We start from the raw sequence: 6,000 nt of genomic DNA on the forward strand, positions 1-6,000 counted from the left end.
CCTTTATTGCTAGCTGAGAAAATTGGACTGCGTGCTTGGAAATTGCTATAGCCTCTAAAGAAGTAATGTCCTCTAAGGTCCTTACAACAACATTCTCTATTTTGTGTTGCACCCCTTTCAAAACTATGGGCTTTTTAGTGCTAGGGGCCTTTGACCATAAAGAAAAATCTTTTGAACTTATATTTACACCGGTTCCATGATCTCCAAACTCTCTAGCAAAATTGGGGTCCTTCTGCTGCATGATCTGATCTAACAAGAAAATTCTCTCCAAATTCCACCCCAGGACAAGGAGCACTCCACTTTTCACTACCATTTCTCTGCCCTCTTGAGGAGTGTAATCAAAATTATTCTTGTCAAAATTGTTGAATTCTTCATCAGACATGTTCTTCAATTTCTCCCTTAGCCAAAATGATCTAAACTCGAGGGTATTAACAAAATTTTCATCCACCATAAAGTTATTTGAAGCAATAATCCTCTCATCATCTGCTTCTTGTATAGGGATTGTGCATGGAATGAGAGCCCTGTCTAGATCATTGAAATCTTTGACATTTGCATCATCTTGGAATGTTTCCCTTGGAGGAGAAGGTGGCCGCACCAAAGTATCAAAATCCTCCTAGATATCTACAAAGTCGGATATTTTAGCCTTTCCTCTTTCAATCTTCCTAACCTGCTCTATTATTACCCCCTCATCCTTCTGTACACCCCCTTTGGAGGACTCTGCAAGTGCTTCCTCAGTCTAAGCCTTGGGAGCTGGATCAATTGGTTTTCCTTTGTATTCCACTCCCTTTTCCTTGGCCTCTCTTCTCTGCAACTCCTCATTTAATATATCATCTATCTTTCTTAACATGAAAGACATTCTAGCAAAATCATCCCTGAAGTGCCAGAAGGAATCTACAAAATTGGACCCTCTTGTTTCCTTTCCCTTTTAAATTTATTCATGACGTCTCACTCTTCCTCCTTTGCTCTGCCTCATGTGGATTAGCATTCCTAATCAGATCTTCTATTTCTACAAAAGAATGAAAATACCCCTTTTCCTTCAATTTATTTACTCTAATATCATTTATACAACCTTCAGGGTCAAAATGTCTGGCTTGGGAAACCCACAACCAATAATTCTTCACCAAAAAATATTGTACCTTCTCCAAGGTCTCACAACCTACACTGATTTAATCAAAAACTGTTACCCTGGGGAGAAATTTTCACTTTCTATCAGATTTGATTTGCTCCCTCTCCATCCACATCATTTGCCAGATGAATTTGAGGAATGCTAACCTTGGAGAGACAACAATAGGCAATACATGGGGTCCCTGCTCACATCCATAAATTTGTATTATTGTACAATTGCCATAAAAGAAGAAATCCCCAAAATTGTGGGTGAATGCACCCTCAGGGTAGACATGTCCATCAACCCTGCAACTCCTTATTCTCAATATTTTGATTATCTCTTTAGGCAGCCTTGGCAGTACTACCCCAAGTCTTGTCAAAATGTTCATCACAAAATGATCAAAGAATACACAAAAATCACCAAACTTAGATCCCTTGTCCCAAACTTGGGTCCATCTTTGCACCGGCCAAGGGAGACCCGTGTAGGGATCATTTTTCTTTATTCTCAACTCTGGGCCCCAATATGCTCTATTTTGATAAATAATTAAGTGGCACACCAAACAATAGTGCAAGAATTTCAATTTTCATCCTTATTTTCATCTCTCACCAATCCCTCATGAATCTTCTCATGAATAACACTTAAAACATCATACAATTCATTTATTGAGGGGTGCTCAATGTTGATGGCCATCATCATAAAATCAATGGGCAATTTGGTGAGCCCACAATCAAATCCAAGGGCTTGCCCTAGTGCATAATAGGTTTTAACAAAATAGGGCTCAAAACAGTCAAGCTTGAAGGGCTCCCTTTTAGATGGCAGGACATAATTCCGTGAATATTTGTAAAGTTTCCTCATGAAATGAGGAACAAGATCCTTCATGTACCGATCCTTTTTGTTCTCATAGTTCCTCTTCAAATTATCCCTGTTTATAATTGTGAGGGCAGACCTATCTAAATCAAAACATTGAATGATAGCCCCGGGAGAGATGTCTAGTAGGACATATCCTTCAGTAGTCCTAACCGTCTGAATTGGAACATCATATGCCTTTTCTAGCTCCCTTATGAGCATAGGCTCTACAAAAACATTGGACACCACCAATTTGTCAAGTTTTAGTGTCCAGGGGTTGCACATTGGGATGGCCTTGTCTCTGTTTCCATAGAATGAATGAAAAATGTCCCAGCTCCTTTCCTTGGTAAAGGCATCCCTTCACCCTGCCTCTTTGTCATGAAAGATAGTCCTTAGATGATCTTGTATTGTGGATCCCTCAAATAATTCCAGCAGTTCTTTGGATAGGCTCCTAGTCTGTATGGTTGCCCTTCGTGCGATTTTTTCCAATCTCTATCTAACCTCTTGTTGCAACTCTTCAGGGGTCATGGCAGGAGCAAGAGGAGGAGTAGGTTGCACTAGTGGCTACTCCACCTTAGCTGATGTCTCCCCTTTGGACTACTTCCTAGAGCAGTTTGCAGGCTTGGGGGTCTTTTCTTTTGTTTGAGAAACCTCTTTGACTGGCTCCTGAGGGTTTTCTCCTTGTGGGATTGGCTTTTGAGGAATTGGGGCTTCCTCAGCAGATAGATTAACTAGAGCAGGAGCATCATGTGTAGGGGATGGGGTTTCAGTAGAGGCGGCTTCAGCTGAAGCCTTCTTGGTTCTCTTCCTCTTCTTTGGAGTGAGCTTCCCTTTTTTAGGAGTGGGAGAGGGCTCATCTGAAGATTCACTATCAAAAACGATAGTGACAGTCTTTTAGATGGTTTTTTATTTTTCTCTTTGTGGCTTTCTCTTTTGGAGGAGAGCTATCTTCAACCTCCTCTAATACTTGCAAGGCAGTTCTAGGTCTTGGTTGCATAGAAGGGGCACCTGCAATTTATTTCATGGGTGGACCATATCTAGAGGTGTAGCCTCAGTGATGAGAATTTAGGAACTTGTCTCAGTTACATGGGCTTTCTTGGCAGCATGGGTAGCAGATTGCTCAGTAGGGGATGCCATCTTAACAATTTGGACTGATTAAAAACTTGGAAAGCAAATGCAAGAGTAAAATCTACCGACTTCTAGGGCACACACACAGGCAACTCAAGATATTACTTATAACATTTTGATAATGCACACAAGTGGGAAAAAAACACTTACTGGTTTTCTCTTCAACTGAAAATGTTGGGAAGCATGCTAGAATGCTAGAATTTGCCTTTTTTCTCGCTCTATGCTGCTCTGAAATCTCTCTAGATGCAAGGTAAGAAAGAATTCCACTGAATTTTCAATTTATTGCGACACCATTAATTCATTTGTGTTGGATAGAGGTAATTGTTGGTGCTAATTTTGAATTTCATCCGTCGATCTAGGAGTTGACGATCAGGATTGCTCATTGGCATTCCCTAAATAATGACATGGCATTATCTTAAAGTTCCTCATGTCAAATTAGATTTTCATACTCCATGGAGCCTCCTCGGCCATCTTAACTTTCTCTACGAGATAAGCTTCTATTGTAATTTTCCTTTGTTTTACTTATCCCGTGGTGTCACTGGCCATTCCTTCTATCTTCGAGGGATAAGATTCTATTTACTTTCTTTGGAGATCTTATCCTGCGTTGATCTTAACCCTTCCTTTCATCTTTCGCCTACAAGCCCCTTTCTTTGTGTTTTTATCATCCGTGGGATAAGCTTTTGAACTAGCCTTTTCTTATCCAAGACAATCTTTCTTATACCCGTGGGGACGCGCGGGATAAGGCTTTCTCTTATTTCCCCTTCACAATTCTTATCCCACGACGCACCTTTGAGTTTCATTGTTGTTTTGGATCTTTGCTGCCCTGTGGGATAAGACTTTTTACCTTTTGCTTAAGTATTTTGTTATCCTGGGACTCTTTTGTTATCCCCACAGGGACACGCGAGATAAGAAAAGCATTGCATCCTTCATTGTTGACTTATCTCGCGTTGCCTTGTAATGCTATTCTCGTGGCATGGAAATCCTGCGGGATAAGACTCCCTTTATATTTAAGTCAGCCCTTATCCCATGGCTATTTCACAGTGTTCCTGGTTCATTGCGGGATAAGCTTTTACCGCTTGTTTTCTTTGACAACTCCTTATCCTGCATTGCTCCTTGCTCGCTTTGTAGTTGTCACGTGATAAGGACTCCTTTGTAATTTTTTCTTTCCTCTTACTTGTGAGATAAGGAATAGGGGACGCTTCCTTTTGAAATCTTATCCCACGTGATTGAGTTACTTTGGGTCAGCACTTAAGTGATCATTTATAACACGTGGAAAACTTCATGGGTTAAGTGGTCATGCATGGGGTCTTCCTAGGAAATGAAGGACTTAAGACCCGAGGTTTTTTAGCAATACTTAAGTCCCCTTTGTTACTTTAGAAATTCATATTCTCTAAAGCTCCTTCGACCATCTAAGATATCTCCGTGGGATAATCCTCTATTGTAGATTTCCCTTGTTTTATTTATCCTACCATGTCATTTACCCCTTCTTCTATCCTTGCGAGATAAGATTTTATGTGTTTTACCTTGGAAGCCTTATCCTGTGTTACTCCTAGCCTTCCACCTACAAGCCCTTTTCCTTTATGTTCCTACCATCTATGGGATAAGCCTTTGGACTAGCTTTGTCTTATCTCACAATACTCCTTTTATCTCTGCGAGAATGCGTGGGATAAGCTTTCCCTTATTTCCAGCTTATAACTCTTATCTCATGGCCATCTCTGAATAAGAGGAACACATCATGGGATAAGAATTCCTCTTCTTTCCTTTAACACTCTTATCCCACGGTGCACCTTTGAGTCTTACCCGTTGATCTTTCACTCACCTTTGTTGTGGATCTCTTCTCCCTGCGGGATAAGCCCTTTTACCCTTTTCTTAGTTATTTTCTTATCTCGCGACTCTTTTCTTATCCCCGTGGGAATGCACAGGATAAGAAAAGCATAGCATCCTTCTTTGTTGACTTGTCCCGCATTGCTTGGTAATGCTATTATGGTAACTTTGAGACCCCGTGGGATAAGATTTCCCCTTTGTGCCTAAGACAACCCTTATCTCGTGGGCCTCTCATAGTTCTCCTGGATCATTATGGGATAGGCCTCTACTGCTTGTTTCTTTTAGCCGCTCCTTATCCCACGTTGCTTCTTTGCTCACCTTGTAGTTGTCTCGGGATAAGGATTCCTTTGTAATTCTTTCCTTCTTATCCTGTGGTGCCAAATCATTGATGCAAATGTGTTGCGGGATAATATGCACTCTTTGGAAACTATCATTTCCTTATCCCATGAGGGTGAAAATCGCATTGAAACACCCCCGGGATAAGGGACAAGGGGCGCTTTCTTTGTAAATATTATCCCATGCGACTGAGTCATTGGGATCGACACTTAGGTGATCAATTTTAATTTTTACATATAATTATAATACCCCATATAATATCCCATTTAATTATAATTACCCATATAATGTCCCATTTAATATCCCATTTAATTATGTAATTGAAATATCGCATTTACATATAATTATAATATCCCATAGGTCAATTTGAATTTCAAATTACTCTACAAAGAAAAAGACTTTGAAAAAATTCATTCCCGCAAGGCAAAGCAAAAGACTTCGAAAAACTTCATTCCCACAAGGCAAAATAGGAGAGGATCAGATTCATAGATAGTGGTGAATGAAGAGTTCATTCGTGCATAGGAGAGGAGATTCACAGGCGGAGGAAATTAGTTTACAAGTAAGCAATCACTTAGCTTCATCTTATGTGCATTTCAAACATAATCAAAATTTCGTTTCCCTTTTCAATGATCTTTTAGGGTTTTTTAGGGACTTGTTCTTGGTATTGCAAGGGTTTGTATGCTTTATGAAGGCTTTGAAGGATGTTCTTTGAATGTTGGGATTGTGTTGAGTACTTCTTTTGTATATGGACAATAAATTGA

The sequence above is a fragment of the Cryptomeria japonica genome, chromosome 8 (genome assembly GCF_030272615.1).
Source record: "Cryptomeria japonica chromosome 8, Sugi_1.0, whole genome shotgun sequence".
Classification (NCBI taxonomy): domain Eukaryota; kingdom Viridiplantae; phylum Streptophyta; class Pinopsida; order Cupressales; family Cupressaceae; genus Cryptomeria; species Cryptomeria japonica.